The sequence below is a fragment of the Tamandua tetradactyla genome, chromosome 1, assembly GCF_023851605.1.
Source record: "Tamandua tetradactyla isolate mTamTet1 chromosome 1, mTamTet1.pri, whole genome shotgun sequence".
Lineage (NCBI taxonomy): Eukaryota > Metazoa > Chordata > Mammalia > Pilosa > Myrmecophagidae > Tamandua > Tamandua tetradactyla.
This window is the reverse complement of record NC_135327.1, coordinates 64934319-64957925: the sequence shown is the minus strand read 5'-3', so window position 1 is coordinate 64957925 and position 23607 is coordinate 64934319. Positions and strand designations below refer to the sequence as shown.

At 40.1% G+C, this 23607-nt stretch overlaps 1 long non-coding RNA gene and 1 other non-coding gene across 2 annotated transcripts in view; both read left to right on the top strand.

The window, feature by feature from the left end:
* The first annotated feature begins 9044 nt into the window (after positions 1-9044).
* Positions 9045-23607, top strand: part of LOC143684736 (uncharacterized) — a 62981-nt gene continuing 48418 nt past the window's right edge. Inside the window, exon 1 of the long non-coding RNA XR_013176135.1 lies at positions 9045-9082. This is a non-coding gene — a long non-coding RNA (uncharacterized LOC143684736). The remainder of the gene's footprint in view (positions 9083-23607) is intronic.
* LOC143652723 (U6 spliceosomal RNA) lies at positions 14631-14737 on the top strand. The gene has a single exon (XR_013160806.1). It is a non-coding gene; the product is annotated as a U6 spliceosomal RNA (small nuclear RNA).

The window sequence follows — 23607 nt, the reverse complement described above, 5'->3', positions numbered from 1 at the left end:
AGAACGCCTATTTGGGTCTATTCTCTTTGGGGTGTGCTGCACTTCTTGGATCTGTAAATTTAGGTCTTTCATAAGAGTTGGGAAATTTTCAGTGATAATTTCTTCCATTAGTTTTTCTCCTCCTTTTCCCTTCTCTTCTCCTTCTGGGACACCCACAACACGTATATTTGTGCGCTTCATATTGTCATTCAGTTCCCTGATCCCCTGCTCAAGTTTTTCCATTCTTTTCCCTATAGTTTCTGTTTCTTTTTGGAATTCAGATGTTCCATCCTCCAGTTCACTAATTGTAGCTTCTGTCTCTTTAGATCTACCATTGTAGGTATCCATTGTTTTTTCCATTTTTTCTTCTTTGTCCTTCACTCCCATAAGTTCTGTGATTTGTTTTTTCAGATTTTCTATTTCTTCTTTTTGTTCAGCCCATGTCTTCTTCATGTCCTCCCTCAATTTATTGATTTGGTTTTTGAAGAGTTTTTCCATTTCTGTTCATATATTCAGCATTAGTTGTCTCAGCTCCTGTATCTCATTTGAACTATTGGTTTGTTCCTTTGACTGGGCCATATCTTCAATTTTCCGAGCGTCATCCATTATTTTCTGCTGGTGTCTGGGCATTTGATCAGATTTCCCTGGGTGTGGGACCTGGCTGGTTGAAAGGTTTTTCTGTGAAATCTCTGGGCTCTGTTTTTCTTTTCTTGCCCAGTAGGTGGCGCTCGTGGTGCTCGTCTGTCTGCGGGGCCCACCAGTAAAAGATGCTGTGGCTCCTTTAACTTGCCAATCCGAATCTCACAGTCGGCCCAGGAAACCGCGCATGGAGGGGGGGTCGCCAGCCACCGCGGCTTGGGGGAGTGCCGGTCCAAATTGTCCAGCTGGCCCGAGACGCCAAGCATGGCGGGAGGGCCCTGCTATCCAACGTTCCCAGTCAGACCGGGGAGCCACGTGCATGGAGGGGACCCCAGTCGCCAGCCGCCCCGGCCGGGAAAACGCGCGCCCCTCGGGTATCTCACCGCAGCGGATTCTCCCTGCCCGTTCAGCCATTCCAGAATGGGGTATGCTGTCTTTTTGGTCTCTGTGGTGGCTCCGGGAGCTGTTTTGTATTGTTTCTGTTTCTTTAGTTGCTTTTCTGGAGGAGGAACTAAGACCCGCGCGTCTTACTAAGCCGCCATCTTCTCCGGAAGTCCCAGGTTGATGGAGTTTTGATTGGTACTGCATTGAATCTGTAGATCAATTTGGGGAGAATTGACATCTTAACTATCTAACCTTCCTATCCATGAGCAGGGAATGTCTTTCCACCAATTTAGATGTTCTTTGATTTCTTTATTAATGCTATGTAGTTTTTAGTGTAGAAGTCCTTTATGTACCTAGATAAGTTCATTCCATTCTTTTCCGGATAGTTTCTGTTTCTTTTTGGAATTCAGATGTTTCATCCTCCAAATCACTAATTCTATCTTCTGTTTCTTTAAATCTGTCATTGTAGGTATCCATTGTTTTTTCCATCTTTTCTACTTTGTCTTTCACTTCCATAAGTTCTGTGATTTGTTTTTTCAGTTTTTCTATTTCTTCTTTATGTTCAGCCCATGTCTTCTTCATGTCCTCCCTCAATTTATCGATTTCGTTTTTGAAGAGGTTTTCCATTTCTGTTCGTATATTCAGCATTAGTTGTTTCAGCTCCTGTATCTCATTTGAACTATTGGTTTCTTCGTTTGACTGGGCCATATGTTCAATTTTCTGAGAGTGATCCGTTATCTTCTGCTGGCGTCTGGGCATTTAGTCAGATTTCCCCGGGTGTTCGACCCCACAGGTTGAAAGATTTTTCTGTGCAATCTCTGGGTTCTGTTCTTCCTATCCTGCCCAGTAGGTGGCGCTCGTGGCACACACCTGTCTGTGGGTTCCACCAGCGAAAGTTGCTGTGGGTCCCTCAACTCTGGAAAACTCTCGCCGTAGGGGAGGTTCGGCAGCCGAAGCGTCTTGGAAGAATGCCAGCTGGCCCGGGGTTCCAAACGCGGGGAGGGTCGCCGGCCGTCGCAGCACAGGAGAGCGTCTGGCCAAATTAGCCAGTCGGCCCGGGGCACCAAGCGTGGCGGGAGGGCGCCAGCTGTCGCAGCCCGGGAGAGTGCACTGTTCCCAGCCGACGGGGGAGTCACGTGTTTGGAAGGGATCCCCCGGTCACTGTTCTCCACAGTCTGGGGTTTTCCGACCCAACTATCTCAGTTGTTCCGGGGGGCCTCGTGTGGTGGGGGCACCAGCCGCCGCGGCCTAAGGGGACCGCCTGTCCAATTCTACCAGCTGGCCCGGGAAGGTGGAAGGGAGGGACTCCGGTCGCTTGCCGTCCCACCCAGGAAAGCCTGTGCCCCTTGGTGATCTCACCGGAGCTGGTTCTCCCAGATAGTCAGCCGTTCCAGGATGGGGTACGCTGTCCCTTTGATCTCCCTCGTGGCTCCGGGAGCTGCTCTGTATTATCTCCACTCCCCCAGTAGCTGTTCTGGAGGAGGAAAGGTGAGGGCGGCAAGGCTGTCGAGGCTGGTAGCGGAGGAGCACGGTGAAGGCGGGGGAAGAGGGCACCGTGGTGGTTGGAGAGCAGCCGGAGCAGGAGGGGGAGGAAGGGGGAGAAGGATGGCGGGCGGCTCGGCTGCTGCGGGGCGCGGGCGCCGCGCGGCGGGCCGGCGGAGAAAGAGAGGGGAGAAGGATGGCGGGCGGCTCGGCTGCTGCGGGGCGCGGGCGCCGCGCGGCGGGCCGGCGGAGAAAGAGAGGGGAGAAGGATGGCGGGCGGCTCGGCTGCTGCGGGGCGCGGGCGCTGCGCGGCGGGCCGGCGGAGAAAGAGAGGGGAGAAGGATGGCGGGCGGCTCGGCTGCTGCGGGGCGCGGGCGCCGCGCGGCGGGCCGGCGGAGAAAGAGAGGGGAGAAGGATGGCGGGCGGCTCGGCTGCTGCGGGGCGCGGGCGCCGCGCGGCGGGCCGGCGGAGAAAGAGAGGGGAGAAGGATGGTGGGCGGCTCGGCTGCTGCGGGGCGCCGGCGCCGCGCGGCGGGCTGGCGGAGAAAGAGAGGGGAGAAGGATCGATAAGTTAATTCCTAAGTACTTGATTCTTTTAGTTGCTATTTTGAATGGAATTTTTTCCTTAACTGACTCCTCAGTTAGGTAATTTCTTGTGCATAGAAATGTTGCTGACTTTTGCACATTAATTTTATATCCTGCCACCTTGCTGAATTTATTAGCTCAAGTAACTTTGCTGTAGATTTCTCAGGATCTTCCAAGTATAGTATCATGTCATTGGCAAATAATTAAAGTTTTACTTTTTCCTTTCCAATTTAGATACATTTTATTTCTTTTTCTTCCCTGATTGCTCTAGCTAGAACTTGTAGCACAATGTTGAATAATAGTAGTGACTGTGGGCATCCTTGTCTCATTCTTGATCTTAGGGGAAGATTTCAGTCTCTCTCCATTGAGTATGATGCTGGCTATCATTTTTGTTTTGTTTTGTTTTGTATATGCCCTTTATCATATGGAGGAAGGGCCTTTGAGTCCTATCTTTTGAAGCGGTTTTTATCAGAAAAGGATGCTGAATTTTGTCGAATGTTTTTTCAGCATCAATCAAGATGAACGTGTGATTTTTCCCTTTCTATTTGTTAATGTGCTGTATTACATTAATTGATTTTCTTGTGTTGAACCATCCTTGCATTCCTTGTATAAACCCTACTTGGTCATGGTATATAATTCTTTTAATGTGTTATTGGATTTGATTTGCTAGTATTTTATTGGAATTTTTTTTTGTTAGGGAGATTGGCCTGTAGTTTTCCTTTCTTACAGTATCTTTACCAGGTTTTGGTATTAAAATGATATTAGCCTCATAAAATTAGTTAGGTAATGTTCCTTTTTCCTTGATTTTTTGGAAAAGTTTGAGTAGGATTGGTGTTCTTTTTGGACTGTTTCATGAAATTCCCCTGTGAAGCCATTTGGCCCTGGGCTTTTCTTTGTAGGAAGATTTTTGATGACTGCTTGAAACTCTTTACTTGTGATTGGTTTGTTGAGAACTTCTATTTCTTCCTGAGTCAGTGTAGCTTGTTTGTGCACCTCCAGGAATTTGTCCATTTCTGCTAAGTTGCCTAGTTTGTTGGCATATAGTTGTTCATAGTAACCTCTTATGAATTCTTTATTTCTACAGGGTCTGTGGAATTGCATCCCTTCTCATTTCTGGTTTTGTTTATTTGCATCTTCTCTCTTTTTTTCTTTGTCAGTCTTGCTAGTAGCCCATTGATTTTATTGATTTTCTCAAAGAACAAACTTTGGGTTTTATTGATTCTTGCTATTGTTCTTTTGTTCTCCCATTCATTTATCTCTTTAATCTTTGTTATTTCTCTTCTTCTGTTTGCTTTGGGGTTAGTTTGCTATTCTTACTCAAGTTTCTCCATGGGAGCAGTTAAGTCGTCAATTTTTGCTCTTTTTTGTTTTTTAATATAGGCATTTAGGGCAATAAATTTCCCTCTCAGCACAGCCTTTGCCACATCCCATAAGCTCTGATATGTTGTATCCTCATTCTCATACATATCCAGATAGCTACTGATTTCCCTAGCAATTTCTTTTTTGACCCACTGGTAATTTAAGAATGTGTCCTTTATTCTCCATATATTTGTGAAAGTTCTCATTCTTTGGTGACTATTGATATCCAGCTTCATTCCATTGTGATCAGAGAAAGTGCTTTGAATCACTTCAATGTTTTTAAATTTATAAAGACCAGTTTCATTACCCAGTATATGATCTACCCTGGAAATGTTCCATGAGCACTGGAGAAGAATGTATATCCTGTCATTTTGGGTATAATGATCTATATATGTCTGTTAGGTCTAATTCATTTATCAAGTTATTTAACTTTTCTATTTCCTTGTTGATCTTCTGTCTGGTTGTTCTATTTATATAGGAGAGTGGTGTGTTGAAGTCTCCTACTATTATTGTTGAAACATCTATTGCTCCTTTCAGTTTTGCCAATGTCTGTTCATGTACTTTGGAGCTCCTTGATTGGGAGTATAGACATTTATGATTGTTATTTCTTGGTGAGTTGTCCCTTTCATTAATATGTAGTGTCCTTCTTTGTCTTTTTTGATGTCTCTACATTTAAAGTCTATTTTGTCTGATGTTAATATAGTTACTCTTGCTTTCTTTTCACTACAACTTGCGTGGAACATCTTTTTCTATCCTTTCACTTTCAATCTATTTTGTATCTTTATGTCTAAGACGAGTCTCTTGTAAGTAGCATGTAGCTCATTATAGTTGTTTTGTTTGTTTGTTTTTGCATGGGCAGGCACCAGGAATTGAACCCAGGTCTCTGGCATGGCAGGCAAGAACTTTGCCACTGAGCCACCATGGCCCATCCTTGAATTATATTTCTTAATCCGTTCTGCCAACCTGTATCTTTTAGTTGGTAAGTTTAGTCCATTAACATTCAAAGTTATTACTGAAAAGGCATTTCTTGAATCCAACATCTTATATTTTGGAGTTTATTAGTCAGATCTATGTATTCTATTCCCTCTTTCTCTTTTTATCCTTTAAGTTACCGTTACTGGTGCTCTTCAATTCTGTGCCCTTCTCCAGACCTCCTACTCCTGTCTTTTTTTCAACTGGCAGAAGTCCCTTTAGTATTTCTTGTAGGACTACTCTCTTGTTGACAAATTCTTTCAGCATTTGTTTGTCTGTGAAAATTTTAATCTCTCCCTCAGTTTTGAAGGATAATTTGGCCGGATTCAGAATTCTTGGCTGGATGTCTTTCTCTTTCAGGATCTTAAATATATCATACCACTGTCTTCTCACCTCTGTGGTCCCAGTTGAGTAGCCTGAACTCAGTCTTTTTGGTTTCCCTGGTAATAGTAGATTGTTTTTCTCTTGCTGCTTTCAGGATTTTTTGCTTCTCTTCAACATTTGACAGACTGATTAGTATGTGTCCTGGAGAGTCCTATTTGGATTTATTCTATTTGGAATTTGTTGAGCTTCTTTGACTTGTATATATATATATCCTTTATAATGCTTGGGAAGTTTTTCACCATTATGTCCTCGACCCATCTTCCTAGCCTTTTACTGTTTTGTTCTCCTTCTGGGACACCAATGATTCTTATATTTGTGCACTCTGTTTTGTCCATCACTTCCCTGAGACTCAATTCAAATTTTTCCATCTTTTTTGCCATTTGCTGTTTTGAGTGTTCAGAATCAGTTATCCTATCAATATATCACTCATTCTTTCTTCTGTCTCTTCAAACTGCTGTTGTATGCCTCTAGTATGCTTTTTATTTGGTCTACAGAATCTTTAGTCCCTGTGATATCTGCTATTTTTCTGTTTATTCTTTCAAATTCCTCTTTATGCTCTTCTAGGGTCTTCTTGATCTCCTTTAATCATTAGCCATCCGATTTATTTTATTCAGTAGAGTTATATGCACATGTTTGATTAGTTGTTCCAAAATCTGTGTTTCCTCTGGTGTTTTAATTTGGTCATTAGGCTGGGCTATATCTGTCTGCATCATGATATGTTTAGTGATCTCCTGCTGTCTTCACAGCATATAAATATCTTGATTGGTTTGCCTCGAAAGTTGCTTTCATTCAGTAGTCTAAGGCTTTCTATTTGTGTGATGAATGTGGAGTAGGATGCAGTGTTTGGGGCAAGGCACAACAGTGTGGTGATACATTTCAGTGCAGGTATAGGTGCAGGTTGGGGATACTATGTTGGTGCCTGTGAGTGTGGGCACCCAGCAGTGTGGGAGGATGTGACTGTGTGGGTGCACAAATCTGGGGGGGTAGGGCCCATGTACACATGCATACAGCTAGGGCAGCAGGTTGGCATTGCTACTACATGGGCTTGGGGCAGAAGTGGCCCAACTGCACAGGTTAGCGCTTTCCCAGAGCTGGGATGTGTGACTGGGGGCTGTGTGCATGCATGGATCTGTGAGTGCTGTAAGCTGATGTACCTGAGTGCAGAGCTCAGGAGGGATGGGGGGACTGTGCCAGTGTATGTGCTGGGGGCGGCTGTAGCCTGAGTATGGAGGTAAGCACCTGCAGCCTTTATGCACTGGTGACTGCCTGCATCGGGCAGGGAGGGGGAGATAGGGCTCAGGAAGGGTGGGGTGAGACTGCTTTTGCACAGGAGAGGTGGGTTGGGCTGGGGCAGGCATGCCTGTGCTTGGGGTGGGGTTGTGGGGTGGTTGTATGTGAGGGTTTGGGGGGCTGAGGGTGCTTGGAGCATGGGGACAGGGTCAGGTAATGGGGTTCAGGTGCGTGGGGTGTAGGGTGAGTCGCGGGGATGTGTGTTCAAAGAACATGGCTTGGCTTACTTCCTAGACCCTGTCTCCCCATCTGTGCACTCCTTTGGGCTCCAAGTTTCTGCATTAGGCTGTTTGCACCAGCTGGAAAGTCTCTGGTTCTCTACTTCTCAGTTCCTCAGTGTTTGCAACCAGGGCTGCCCTGTGGCTAGAGTATTTCTCTTGAATCTATTGCACTCCCCCTCCACTGTTCCCAAAGATCTTCTTTCCACAGCTAAAGGCTACTTTCTTTTGATGCATATGAGAAGCTGCCTTAACTACTTCTGTACTGAAGCTCATCACATACTCACTTTTTCTCTCTGGCTAAACTATGCCTGACTCCTTCATCAGAATAGGGTAGAGAAAGCGAGAGGAGGAGGCCCTTGGAGGCCATAGCAGAGGCACCCTCTATAACCTCTATACTGGGATGCTTTTGAAAGTGAAAGTTGATACTAATAATTACTCTAGGACCAACAGTGTAATCTGGAACTGTCTCTGGCAAATGGGGCATATGGTCACCTATATAGATATATCATATTGGGATATAAAATGTATTGCAGACAGTTCCATATTCTTCCAGTTGTATCCCTGATTTCCATCTTCCAGTCCCCCTAACCAGTTCTCTACACTACTTAATGAACTAATATCTCTGAAATACAAATTTTAGCACTCTGCATCTCTGTCTAAACCTCTTCAAAGATGCCCCAGGGTGTTACATCCAGTGTCATGCAAGGCCTTTCAAAATCCAACATCCTCCAGCTTTATCTCCTCTTTCTCGACCTCCAGATGCATAGACTATCAAGGACTTCCATCACTGCCTCATTTTCAGGCCTTCACTACTGGCTACTGTCTGGAAAACTCCCTCCTCCTTTCCCCTAAAGCAGAGTAATCATTAGGCTTCTAAAGCCAGATCAAGCATCCCCTCTAAATGGCACAGGCTGAGCACCTCTCCACAGTGTCACATCCTTGCAATGCAAATTTCTGTTAGTCCACCACCATCCTTCCCCACTTTGTTGACATGTCTCTCCCCCAATGGACACCTGATCCCAAATTTTTATAAATGTTTATATTTTTAGGTAAGAATTTAAACTTCAGTGATGATTGTCTATGGCTGGTGGATTTAGTAGTGATTTAAATTTCCCAAATTGTCACAATAAATTTGCATCATTTCTATAATTTGGAGAAAGGAAAGAACCAGAATGGTGTAGAGAAGAAAATGAAAAATTCCATTTCTATCTTCTGTTGTTAGTGTAGTGCATAGCTTGTAAGCTTTGGGCCATGTATATACATACTTTTTAATTCTTAATCATTTTTGTGTACATAAAAGCTGCAAAAATAACACAGATGATTTTAAAACTTGGTAAACTGAACTTTATCAAAATTGAAAACTTTGGTGCTTCAAACACCACTATCAAGAAAGTTAAAAGGACAACCCACAAACTATGAGAAAATATTAGCAAATCATTTATCTGATAATGGGTTTGTATCCAGAACATATAAAGAACACTTATTACTCAATAAAAATAGCAATCCGATTTAAAGATGGGCACAGGACTTGAATAGACATTTCTTCAAAGAAGCTATATAAATGGCTAAAAGCACATAAAAAGATGCTCAGTTATTAGTAACTAATAACTTTAGTTATTACGGAAAGCAAATAAAACCCACTCCATACCCAGTAGGATGATAAAGATCAAAAAGAAAGAAAATAAGTGTTGATGACAATGTGGAAAAGTTGGAATTCTTGTATATTTCTTGCAGTAATTTAAAGTGGTATAGTCACCCTGGAAAACAGTCCAGCAGTTCCTCAAGAAGGTAAGCACAGAATTACCATATGGCCAGCAATTCCACTCTTATGTACATACCTCAAAGAAATGAAAACATACCTCCATGTAAAAAGTTGTAAGCAGATGTTCACAGCAGCATTATTTATAGTAGACAAAAAGTAGAAACAATTCAAATGATAGTTGGATAAACAAAATGAGATATTATTATACAATGGAATATTAATTGACAAGAGAAAGACCTGAAGTACTGATATTTGTTACAACATGGATAAATTTTGTAAACTTTATGCTAAGTGAAAGAAGCCAATCACAAGCAGCCATATATTATGTGGTTCCATTTGTATGTCCAAATAAGCAATACTATAGAGACAAAAAAAATTAATCTTTGCTGACGGCTGAGGGACGGATCAGTGGGGAATGACTGCTAAAGGTAAACTATATCTCAATAAACCCTTTAAAATAATAATAAGAGGATGGGTCATGGTGGCTCAGCAGGGAGAGTTCTTGCCTGCCATGCTGGAGACCCAGGTTCAATTTCCGGTGCCTGCTCATGCAAAAAAATAAAAAAATAAAATAAAATAATAGGAATAACAACACAGAGTTCCTGTATTTTCTTCAACCTGATTCCCCTACTGTGAGCATTTTATGTAACCACAACACAATTATCTAATACAGAAAATTAATCTTGGCACAATAATACCGATTAATTTACAGACTTTACTCAAATTTTTCTTATTCTCCCATTAAAGTCCTTCTTCCTCTGATCCAGGATCCAATTTAGGGTTCCATGTTGCCTTTAGTTATCTTGTCTCCTTAGCCTCTGGCAATCTGTGATAGTTTTTTAGTGTTTCTTTGTCTTTCATGACCTTGACACTTTTGAGAGTACTGAAAAGTCATTTTATGGAATGCCCCTCACTTTGGGATTTTTGATGTTTTTTCATTGATAATATTGAGATTATGCATTTTTTTTTTTGCAGAATACTACAGAAATGATGCCATGCATTTTTCAGTGCTTCTTTCTTTTAAATTATCACTTTATTTGTACACTTAAAAAAGTTGTACATAAATACAATTATGTTAAAACACTGAATGAAGCTGAATGTGAGAATGATAGAGGGAAGAGGGCTGGGGGCACGAATGAAATCAGAAAGAAAGATAGACAATAAAGCCTGAGATGGTATAATCTAGGAATGCCTAGAGTGTATAATAATAGTGACTAGATGCACAAATTTAAAAAATGTTTTTGCATGAGTAAGAAGAAAGGAATGTCATTACTGCAGGGTATTGAAAATAGATGGTAATTAATATTTAAAAATTTTAACTTATGTGTAAGACTAAAGCAAAAAATGTTTATTTGGTACAAATTTATATTTTGACTAGTGCATTCCCCAATATATCTTATGTAGACAGCTTCACTGAACACCATAAGTACATGGAAACTTGAGTAGGACATGAGATTTTGTTGGTTTGTCCAGAGTGATGCCTCAATAAATCCCAGAGTGATTTGAACAGTGAATAAAAAAGTATTTGCAAAATCCCCTTTGGAGAATGGTGAGAAAGGGGGAAAATTCAACTTCCCCAAGTTGAATTCTTGATATTCTCACAAGCAGTGTGGACAACCAAAGCTATAGGCTGAGCCCCCAATCTTGGGGTTTGTTCATATGAAACTTAACCCCGCAAAGGATAGGTCAAGCCTACTTAAAATTAGGCCTAAGAGTCACCCACAAGACCTTTTTGTTACTCAGATGTGGCCTCTTTCTCCAGCCAACACAACAAGCAAACTCATCACCCTTCCCCTGTCTATATGGAACATGACTCCCAGGGGTGTGGACCTTCCTGGCAACGTGAGACAGAAATCCTAGAATGAGCTGAGACTCAGCATCAAGGGATTGAGAAAACCCCTAGAATGAGCTGAGACTTAGCATCAAGGGATTGAGAAAACCTTCTTGACCAAAAGGGGGAAGAGCAATGAGACAAAATAAAGTATCAATAGCTGAGAGATTCCAAACAGAGTCAAGAGGTTATCCTGGAGGTTATTCTTATGCATTAAATAGATGTCACCTTGTTAGTCAAGATGTAATGGGGAGGCTGCAGGGAACTGCCTGAAAATGTAGAGCTGTGTTCCATTAGCCATTTTTCTTGAAGATGATTGTGTAATGATATAGCTTTCACAATGTGACTGTGTGATTGTGAAAACCTTGTGTCTGATGCTCCTTTTATCCACCTTATCAGCAGATGAGTAAAACATATAGAACACAAATAAATAATAGGAGGAACAAATGTTAAAATAAATTTAGAGTGAAATGTTCATTATTGGTGAGGAGGAGGGGTGAGGGATATAGTATGTATGAAGTTTTTTCTGTTTTCTTTTATTTCTTTTTTTGAATTGATGCAAATTTTCTAAGAAATGATCATGATGATGAATATGCAACTATGTGATGATATTGTGAATTTTTGATTATATATGTAGAACAGAATGATCAAAGTTAAGAATGCATTTGTTTGTTGTTATATATTTTTAAAAATTTAAAAATTAAAAAAAGTTGTACATAGAAACTTATGATTCCATTCTAAAAAACTTAAAGAACTGTAAAGGGAACAGGGAGGGTTTTACCTTTTTTTTTTGATTGATCATTAAGGAAGTTAGAGAAATAAAACACAGTAAAATGCTTAAAAATGAAAGAATATTTTCCAGGTACAAATTTTATAAATACAAAACAAATTCACAAATTACTTTGAATGCTAAATAAATATCTAGTTAATAAATTCAGTCTTAATACCTCCAGCCAGCACTGGTACAGCACTTCAAGGATATAAAATTTGATTCCTTCATGTGTAGTATTGAAAAAATGTGCTCATTGAACAATTCTTAGACATATACACATTTTTTTCTAAACTGTGTTATAGCAGAAGAAGAGTATAGATAAATTTCCCTCAATATCACAATTTCTAGAAAAGAAAAAAAATCATCAATGACAGACAAATCATAGGTGAAAAAACACTTTCCCAGATATTTGGTCACGTGAATGATCTCAAAAATGTACAAAAACCTTTGTAAACCAGTACTGTATTTGATACAGCTATTAAACTTATTAGATACTTTTCAGTGCATCTTAACAGAGTGTGGGTGCATGTGCTGGTTTGTATCTGTGGTGGACCCCAGAAAAGCCATGTCCTTTAATCCTCATTCAATATTGTTGGCTGGGAGCTTTTCTATTGTTCCCACGGAGATGTGACTCACCTGATTGTGAGTATTAACTTTTCATTAGAGGGAGATGTGACTCCACCCATTCCAGGTGGGCCTTGACTGGAATCCTTTAAAAGAGGAAACATTTTGGAGAGAGTCCGTTGAAAATGATGTGAGGATGACAAGATAGCCACAAGAATGATGAGAGCCCATGCAGCCAGAGACCCTTGGAGCTTAAGAAAGAAAACATCCCTGGGGGAGCTTCATGAAACAAGAAGCCTGGAGAGAAAGCCAGCAAATGTCACCATGTTTGCCATATGCCTTTTCAGTTGAAAGAGAAATCCCAAACTTCATCAACCTTTATTGAGTGAAGATAACCTCTTGTTGGTGCCTTAATTTGGACATTTTTATAGCCTATCTTTAATTGGGATATTATCTTAGCCTTAGAACTATAAATGAGCAACTTATTAAATTCCCCCTTTTAAAAAGCCATTCTGTTTCTGGTATATTACATTCTGGGTAGCTTACAAGCTAGAACAGTACATGATGTTGCCAACTCTGATAACTTGTTAAGTTGGTATCTGCCAGGTTTATCCACTGTAAAGTTAAATTCTTTCTTTTGTAATTAATCAGTAACAAGTAGGAAGAAACCTTGAGATTATGAAACTATTCAGTTTCTCATCATAATTTCATCCATTAAATTTTAGTTTCCATTCTTGCCTAGAGTAATTATTACTGAGGTGTTTGCCAAATGGTAATTTTCTATTTCAATTTTTCTTTCTATTTTTATTAAATGGAATTCTACTGTATGGAAATGTTATACTCTCCTCCTCCATTTATTTATTTATACAATTATTTTGTTTATATCAGTACAGACTCATTGATATTTATTTTATTCTGTGGGTTATATCCTTTAGTATCATTATTTATTCTGTTGCTCAAATTGTCTTAGATTTGACTGTTGAAAGCTTGTTGTAGGCAGCTTATACGATGGCATCTGATGAAGCCCACTTCCTGGTATTCATGCCCACATGTAATCTCCATCCCTTGAGTGTGGGCTTTATAAATGAAAAAGACACTTATAATAAGTAGAATATATCAGAGTTTATGGGATGTCACTTCCAAGATAAGGATAAGAAAAAGGCTGTGTCTTCCAATTTTGGCATTCTCTATTACTTTCTTGCTACCTTTGCTCCCTTGCTTTGATGGAAGCCAGGTGCATGATGTGAAATGCACCATGGAGAGGCCCACATGGTAAGGAAGTGATGGAGGCTTCTGAAAAGCAGTTAGTGAGTAACTGAGGCTCTTAAACAGTCCAAAAAAGAAATTAATCATGTTAAGAACCATGTATGTGAGCTTGGGGCGGATTCTTCCCCAGGCAAGTCTTGAGATATTCCTGGCTAACAGTTTGACTGCAATCTCATGAGAAACCATGCTGCAATTTCATGAGAAACCATGAGCCAAAGGAGCCCAACTAAATTGTGCCTGAATTTCAGATCCATGAAAACTGTGACATAGCAAATGTTTGTTGTTACACCACTAAGTTTTGGCATTTTGTACAATGTTTCTTCAAATTGTTTCTTTCAACTATTCAGCATGCCCCATTATTTTCAGAGCCCTAGCTTATTTTCTGACAGCACAAGATGTCTAATCTTGTCTAAACTACAAGAAGGCTAATCTTGTAGTTTCCATGTCTCTGACCTGAAATCAGCCATTTCTCTAGGGAACCCTGTTTACTGGAGAATGATTTTTAGAAACAAATATCAGATGTGCTCATTGTGATTATGGTATTATTGCTTCTAGGTCATCTCAGCACACAAAGCTAAAGAATATATGTATATACATATACTAATACATGCACACTCATATGTCTATATTTATTTCTATATCTATCAATATATCTGTAAATATAATTATATGAGTTCTTATTGATTTTGATTCCAATCCAATATCATAGGTTTTATTTTAGCCTTCCCTGTTTCCTTACTTATAACTCTTTGCTTTTACAGTGAGAAACCTAGTTGTTATTATCCACAGTATCTTTATTTATTTGCTCAATCCTGATACATACAGTAAGTCGTTTCATATGTGCTGACCTCCATGAAAAACAAACTATTGGATACAATATTTTATAGTTATTTTATCTTTAATCTTACAGTATTCTGCCAAAAATACTGTTTTTAACCATATTTTAGTATTTAAAATTACCTTGGTTAATTCCTTACTTCATCAACAGGCAAAGAAGTAGGACAACCAGGAGTGCCTCACCCACTGAAGAAGGGACTGGGAAAGGCCTATCTAGATAGACACAAAACCCAGAAGCCACAAAGAATAGGACATTAAACCACATTATATTTCAAATTTTTCACATGGTTAAAAACTAACAATAGTTCCCACTTCAGTAGCACATATACTAAAATTGGAATGGTACAGAGAAGATTAGCATGGCCCCTGTGCAAGGATGACACACAAATTTGTGAAGCATCCCATATTTTTGAAAATCTGTGCTTACTTCATTGATTATATTTAATACATTTCATTATGAAAGTAAAAGCTACAATATACCATAGAAAAGACAAACTTATAAAAAATATTTTCAACGTGTGACTATCCCTTGTTTTTAAAAGCTTTTAAAATCAAATAGAGAAAGAAAAACAACTTAATTTAAAAACTCTCAGCAAGTGAAGAATAGAGGAGAATTTCTTGAGTCTGATAGACGGCACCTCCCAAAAACCTGCAGCTAACATCACACGATGGTAAGGGACTAAATACTTTGTCCTCCTAAAATCAGGAACAAGGCAAGTTTTTCTGCCCTGACCACTCTTGATTTATTTTGTACTGGGTGTTCTAGCCATTGCTATAAGACAAAATAAAATAAAATAAAAGGCAGAAAGATTTGAAAGAAGAAATAAAATTAAGAGAAGGCAGAGATACAAATGGTGGAGTAGGAAATTGTAGAGATTTGTCTCTTCACCAGAACAATAAATGAGCTGGAAAAAAGACTGGAATTAATTAGTAGGTTACTTTGAAAACTGATTGGGCATTTAGAACAAACATGGAAATGCCAGGTGAAAGGAGAGGCTGCCAAGCTTTGAAGCTTTTGTAAGTGGGTACGTACATAAGCTGGTGACCATGCCCTATTTCTCAGCCTTTGGACATTTCTCAAACACTGGGATTGGCCAGCTGGAGCAAGGACAGGCAGAGGAAACCTGTGTGCTGTCCTATGTGTTGATTTGAAGCTGTTGTGTATCCCAGAAAAGGCCACATTCTTTTAATTCATTCTTGTGGATGCAGACTTATTGTGGGTGGGACATTTTGGCTAGATAATTTCAATTGAGATGTGACTCAGCTCATTCAAGACGAGTCTTAATCCTTTTACTGGAGTCCTTTCTGAGAGAATAAAATACAGGAAAAACTGAGAGCTTAGAGAGAAAAGCCCCAGAGAATCTCAGGACCTACAGAAGCTCAGAGAGGAAACCTTGGGAATGAGAAGATGAAAGCAATGAAACTCAGGAGCAAAGGGCCAGAAGATGCCAGCCATGGGCCTTACTATCAGACATAGGAACTTTAGGTTCCAGAAACCTGTTTTAGAGAAGACTATCATCTTGTTGATGCCTTAATTGGACATTTTCATGGCCTTAGAAGTGTAAATTTGAAGGCTAATAAATCCCCATCGTAAAAGCCAATCCATTTCTGGTATATTGCATTTTGGTAGCTTTAGCAAACCAAAACATCCTCCAAAATGTTGGAGATACAAGTTAAGGTTGATATGGTGGCTCCCTGAACAACTAACACAGGCACTAGCCTCAGTTTCAGCCCTCTCAGTAGCAACAGCTTCTGGTTTATCATCAGTGTCTATCAGGAGACTTAAAGTGGTAGTGCAGCTTTTTCTGTTTTCTGTGTTATTATCTTCTATATTTTTTTCCTTTTGGGCTGGTAAATCCCTGAGGGAACAGCACAGATGCTAGCCTTGGTTTTGGGACCCTTGACAACAGCAGCTTCCATACCAGAATTTATCAGAAGACTTAAAGAGCAGTACACATTTTTTTTGTTCTTTATTCTTTTTGGTCTGGTATATCCCTGAAGAAAAGTAAAAAATTGTATGGATTCGGAGGTAGGATTGTGGGAATATAGCAGAGTATAGAGTTTTAGGACTCAGTCCTTCCACTAGAACAACTATTAAATAGGCTATTAAATAGGCAGGAACTGTCTGAAACAAGTATCTTGACATTCTGGAGGCAGCAGAACACTGTACAACATCCAGAGAAGAGCTGGAGGAGAGCTCTTCTTTTGTCCTTTACCAAAGGACAAAAAACTGCTCTCCTTATGTGGCTGCCACTGATGCCCATACCCTATCCTTCTGGCAGGCCATTGTAGGGTCCAGCCACTGGCTAGTTTGCTGGTGATAGAATGGAACATGAAAATCCTCTTCTCCAATACCAGGGGTTGGCACTGTGTATCATTGATCAAGGCTTTTGATTAGAGACTTCAGGTGGATTGTGATTAATTTTCTGGAATCCTTTAAAAGAAGAAGAATTTGGAGAGCACCATGAGAACAGCAGAGCCCATGCAGCCAGAGACCTTTGGAAATGAAGAAGGAAAATGCCCCTGGAGGAGCTTCATGAAACAAGAAGCTTGAAGAGAAAGATAGCAGATGTCACCATGTTCACCATGTGCCATTCTAGTTGAGGGAGAAACCCTGAACATTGTTGGCCTTCTTGAACCAAGATATCTTTCCCTGGATGCCTTAGATTGGACATTTCTATAGACTTGCTTTAATTTGGACATTTTCACAGCCTAGAAATGTAAACTTGCAGCTTAATAAATTCCCTTTTTAAAAAGCCATTCCATTTCTGGTATATCACATTCCAGCAGCTTGCAAACTAGAACAGTGTCTCAGGGACATGAGCTGCAGCATGAAGCATACAAACTATGTGCCATGAGTGTCACAGGAAAAGAAAAGGTAAAAAGGGTAGAAGGAACATTTGAAGAAATAATGGCCAAAACTCTCCCAACTCTTATGAAAGGCATAAATATACATGTCCACAATGTACTCCAAACAGAATAAATCCTAATATATCTACTCTGAGGCACATACTAATCAGAATGTCAAATGTCAGAGATAAAGAGAGAATTGTGAAAGCAATAAGAGAACAGGGACTCATCACATATAAGGGATCCTCAATAAGATTCAGTGGCAACTTCTCATCAAAAACCATGGAGTCAAGAAGGCAGCAGTTTAAAAAATTAAAAGGGCACTCCTGATCAAGATGGTGGAATGGGAAGTTACAGGGCTCTGTCCCACAGAAACTTTGAAAAAATCAGAAAGAACTGACAGAAACATCTTTCTCAACAACCAGAAGTCAGTTGAAGGACTGCAGTAGCAGGGCAAGCACTGAATCAGGAAAAAGCCTCCTTAATAGTGGTAGGATCACCTGATGCCCTGGATGGCCCCTTCCAAGACTGTCAGGGCTCTACATGAAACAGTCTCCATTCCTAATGTGCATATCCCTGGTCTACATTCTGGAGGAAGCAGAATAACCTTCCTTCACATATTGAGCATGTATATCTGGGCCAATTTGTCTGGTGGTGACCTGAGGGAGTTGCGATTCCAGAACTGGCCCTGTGTGTAGAAGGCTGTTCACAGAACTTCATTACTACAGAATGCTGCAAGGGAGCAGTAAAGTAGTGCTGTCTTGGGCAAGAAACATACAGTGCAGTGCCCTGGACTGTGAGGAAATGATTTCCTAAGGAAGAGAAGACATTTATATCTATGTAAACAGGAGAATTCCCATGGCCCCATCTCCCTACCTAAGATAAGTATGTGAAAGTTTTTGTAATGAAAGGTGATGAGTGAATGTGATTAATTCTATTGAATGTATGCTTGGGAGTGATTAAGATGAGAAGGCTTATGTTGTATATATTTATACAGTCAAGATGAAAAAAGAGAGCATGTGGGATATTATTTGGTGAGGCAAAATAAGCCAGAAACAAAAGAGCAAATATTGTATGATCTGATTTAGAAAATACTTATAAGAAAACTGGAGCCTAGACTGTAAGTTCACAGAGCAACCACATTTAGTCTGGAGTGGTAATTGTTATTTCTGAATTTTGAGGGGATGTTTTATATATGCGTAACCTTGTATTTAGAGATAAGAACAAAGCCAGTCAGGCCAGGATTAAGGTATTCAGAACGCAGGGGTAAGGAAGATACTGCCTGCATTTTAGAACTTCACATTCTCTTTGATGCCAAAGGAAGAAAGGTTTATCTTGTCCAGAACCTAAATTTTCATTAGCACATAATCTAACTCAACCTGTCTGGATAGATCATTTAAACAACCCAAACACAGGGAGTCCAGAATAAGAATGACAGCCTTTAATCCTGTGTAGCTGAATATAATGCCTGGATACACACTAGAATATATTAAGCAGATAATAAAAAAGTATTGGCAAAGTCTCTTAAGAGATGGGAGAAAAAATATGGAACTATTAAACTTTACTACCAGGGGAACCCTGGATACTGTCTCAAACATTATGGACACACAAATCAAAAGACCATGCCCTTGAACTTGAGGCATGCTCTTGTGAAACTTATGTATGTGGTAGAGAAGCTTAGCCTACATATAGGTATGCCTTAAAATCACCTCCAGAGGACTTCTTTTGTTGCTCAGATGTGGCCTCTCTCTAAGCCCAACTCTGCAAGTGAAATCATTGCCCTCCCACCCATGGGGGACATGACATCCAGGGGAAAGCCTCCCTGGCAGACATGGGAGATAACCCACAGGGATGAGTCTTGCCCCAGTACCATGGGATCAGTAATGCCATCTTGACCAAAAGAGGGAAAAGGAGTGTAACAAATAAGGTATCAGTGGCTGAGAGAGTTCAAATAGAGTTGAGGGACTACTCTGGAGGTCACTCTCATGCAAACTTCAGTTAGACATTGCTACTACCATAACTTGCCAAATCCCACCCAAAACCATTCCTGCCCATCCTAAAGAATACCCTGGGCATTACATAAGATTCTACAAAGGTCACTAGGGTAACTTTCCAGAAACCTACAACCTCCCAATGGGTTCCTGTACCAGATAAGTCCTGAAATGCAGAGGGGCTAGTCTTTCCAGAACATCTAGTTCCACCCCATCCTGAATTATTGATAGCCCTCTTCAACATAAAAAAGTTAGAATTGGCATAGCCCATTGTGACACCTTGAAATAATTTATGTACCCTAGAAAAGCCATGTTTTAATCCTAACCCAGCATGTGGAGGCACCCTTTTCTCTTAATCCCTATTCAGTACTATAAATTGGAAGCCTGACTAGGTTATCTCCAAGGAGATGTCGCACCCAATTGTGGGTATTAACCTTGGATTAGAGGGAGATGTGACTCCACCCATTCCAGGTGGGTCTTGATTAGTTTGCTGAAATCCTTTAAAAGAGGAAGCATTTTGGAAAAGGCTCGAGATTCTGAAAGAGACAGAGCCCATGCAGTCAGAGACCTTTGGAGATGAAGAAGAATACCCCTAGTGGAACTTCATGAAACAAGAAGCCAGGAGAGAAAGCTAGCAGATGTTGCCATGTTTGCCATATGCCTTTCCAGTTGAGAGAGAAACCCTGTACTTCATCAGCCTTTCATGAGTGAAGGTAACCTCTTTTTGGTGCCCTAATTTGGACATTTGTGTAGACTTGCTTTAATTGGGACATTTACATGGCCTTCGAACTGTAATGTAGCAACTTATTAAATTCCCCTTTTAAAAAGCCATTCCAGTTCTGGTATATTGCATTCCAGCAACTAGCAAACTAAAACACCCTTATACCACTAAAGAGTGGGAGAAAGATCAAAGGTAATGGTGGAGTTATACAGAAAATATAGGGTTTAAAAAACAAGTATGATTGCTGAATCATTATATTGATATTTCTTTTAGTCTCCAGTATTTTAAATCAGCTAGAAGTGAAAACCTAAAATTGGGGAATTGTAACCCATGCCAAACTCTAAAATATGTTCTACAACTGTGCTTTGGAATTTATTGCTTTTTTGTGTATATGCTATTTTTCACAAAAAAGTCAATTGTGATGATAAAAAAAATTCGTTCTAGAGTCCAATGTTCTGGAGCAGCTAGAAGGAAATTTCTTAGATGATGGTATGGTAGCTCATGACAAGCTCTGGGTCCTGTCCTGTAACTACTTGTAGAAGAGTTCTTTGAAAACTATTGCTTTTTTTCTTTCTTTACTCTTTATATGTTATACTATGCAAAAACAAAGTTAAAAAAAGAAAGATGAGTACAGTCTAGGACCCTGGGGAAAGGAGCTGAGCAGAGGAAATCCTTACTGGAAAGGAAAATGTTGCATATACTAGAGAATTCTTGAAGGTTATTGTAAATGCCCAAAGTAGAATGAAGGCTCAGAGAGACCTGAGAGTATTCAAACTGTTAAAAGTGGGCTGTTTTAAAGGATAAAATATATTGGGTAGATGGAAACGCTAGCAATCAATGAAAGGGAGGAGTAAGGGGTATGGTATGTATGAGGTTTTTTTCTTTTTTTTTTCTTTTTATTTCTTTTTCTGAATTGTTGCAAGTGTTCTAAGAAATGATCATGGTGATGAATACACAACTATGTGATGTTATTGTAACTTATTGAGTATATACAAAGAATGGAATAATCATATGGTAAGAATGTTTTTGTATGCTGCTATGTTTAAAAAAAATAAAAAAATTAGGAAGGCAAGATGGCAGCTCAGTGAGGTGTGTGATTTAGTTCATCCTCCAGAACAGCTAGTAAATAGCCAGGAACAGTACAGAACAACTTCTGGGGCCATGTCATTGACCAGAAACACAGCATACCTCAGTCTGGACCAGATGGACCAGCTGCCAGCTCCCCCCCAAACTGTGAGTGCCCCAAGCTATAGTGGCCAGTGCCCCTCCCTCACAGGCTGCTTCCCAGAGGGGAAAGGAAAGGAACTTTACTAGCAGCAGGGGCTGCGCACAACAGAATTCCAAATGTGGAATTAAATAACAAATTCTGACTACTAAAAATAGGCCCCCAGCTCAGCTGAACCTTGCGTAAAAGCAGAGGTCACTGTTTTTAGCCCGGGGCAGAGGGGGCAGGGCTGACAGAAAAAGAAAAGAAAAAAAACAAAAACAAAACAGAGGGTTTTTTGGATCTGAAAAGGTCTGGGCCCTGCAGGAAAGGAGGGGGCACATAGGACCTGGAGATACACAAAGCAGCATACCAACTTAAGCTCTTGATTGGCAAACCCAAAGAAAGAGGTCCCTGCTCTGAAAAGGATTTTTCTTTTTCTCTTTTGTGGCTGTTTCTATGGATTGATTACTGTTTGGATACAGCGGCAAGGCTTCTCGGGCTCCACTGCCCCAGGCATAGGGAGAATTGAGCTTGTTTGAGAGCTCGCTGGAGCCTGTGCCTTCCCCAGGAGAGGGCTGGGATCTAGCTCAGGTGGGATCCCTCCCTCAGGGAATTCAGAATCCAGGGTCTGGAAAAGTAGAGTGATGAAAGCCAGCCTACAACCTCTCCCTTGTCTCCACCATGCCCCCAGCAGGGAGAGTCTGCTGAAGTTAAAGGTACCACATCACCTTATGCTGGTGGAACCCATAGGCAGAAAAGCACCACATACTGGTCAGGATAGGAAAAACACAAAGTCTAGAGACTTCATAGGAAAGCCTTTTAATCTGCTGGGTCTCACCTGCAAGGAAAACTGATGCAGGTGATTCTTTCCTCCTGAGAGGAGACCTGTTTGGTCTGGAAAAATCTGACTGGGGTCTATAATACCTAAGTAGACCCTCCTAAGGGGTGGGTGAAAGGCACCATATGGGCAGGGCAAGAAACAAAGCAACAAGAACTGAAAAATTCTGATTAAACAAAACCTAAGTTTGAGGACTAGAATAAGCTAAACTGAATGTCAAAGAACAGACAACAAAATGATCCAGCAAGAAAAACCTAAGTAAAAAAAAGGGAAAACAATCTCCAGAATAAACTAATTAAGGTAATTAAATGCCTAGACACCAGCAAAAAATAACGAATCATACTCTGAAAATTGAAGAAATGACCCAGTCAAAGGAACAAACTAACAATTCAGATGAGATACAGGAGTTGAAACTATTAATTCAGAATGTTCGAATAGACATGGAAAACCTCATCAAAAATCAAATCAATGAATTGAGGGAGGATATAAAGAAGGCAAGGAATGAACAAAAAGAAGAATTGAAAGTCTGAAAAAAATCACAGAACTTATGGTAATGAAAGGCACAATAGAAGAGGTGAAAAAAAAAAAAAAACAATGGAAACCTACAATGCCAGATTTCAAGAGGCAGAAGATAGGATTAATGAACTGGAGGATGGGACACCTGAAATCCAATGAGCAAAAGAAAATATAAGGAAAAGAATGGAAAAATATGAGCAGGGACTCAGGGAATTGAATGACAACATGAAGCGCATGAGTATACATGTTGTGGGTGTCCCAGAAGGAGAAGAGAAGGAAAAAGGAGGAGAAAAACTAATGGAGGAAATCATCACTGAAAACTTCTCAACTCTTATGAAAGACTTAAAATTACAGATCCAAGAAGTGCAGCATACCTCAAATAGAATAGATCCAAACAGACATACTCCAAGACACTTACTAATCAGAATGTCACATGTGAAAGAGAAAGAGAGAATCATGAAAGCAGCAAGTGTAAGACAATCCATCACATACAAGGGAAGCCCAATAAGACTATGTGTAGATTTCTCAGCAGAAGCCATGGAGGTGAGAGGACAGTGGGATCATATGTTTAAGACACTAAAAGAGAAAAACTGCCAACCAAGAATTCTATGTTCAGCAAAACTGTCTTTCAAAAATGAGGGGGAAATTAAAACATTTGCAAACAAAAATTCACAGAGACAATTTGTGACCAAGAGACCGGCTCTGCAAGAGATACTAAAGGGAGCATTAGAGAGAGATATGAAAAGACAGAAGAGAGAGGTATGGAGAAGAGTATAGAAATGAAGACTATCAGTAAAGGTAAAAAGAAGAAAAATTAGATATGACATGTAAAATCCAAAATACAAAATGGTAGAAGAAAGTATTGCCCATACAGTAATGAGACTAAATGTTAATGAATTAAACTCCCCAATCAAAAGACATAGACTGGTAGAATGGATTTAAAAAGAGGACCCATCTATATGCTGTCTACAGGAAAGGCATCTTAAACCCAAGGATAAACATAGGTTGAAAATGAAAGGTTGGGAAAAGATATTCCATGCAAATAACAAGCAGAAAAGAGCAAGAGTAGTTATACTAATATCCAACAAATTAGACTTCAAATGTAAAACAGTTAAAAGAGACAAATAAGGATACTTTATATAATAAAAGGAACAATTC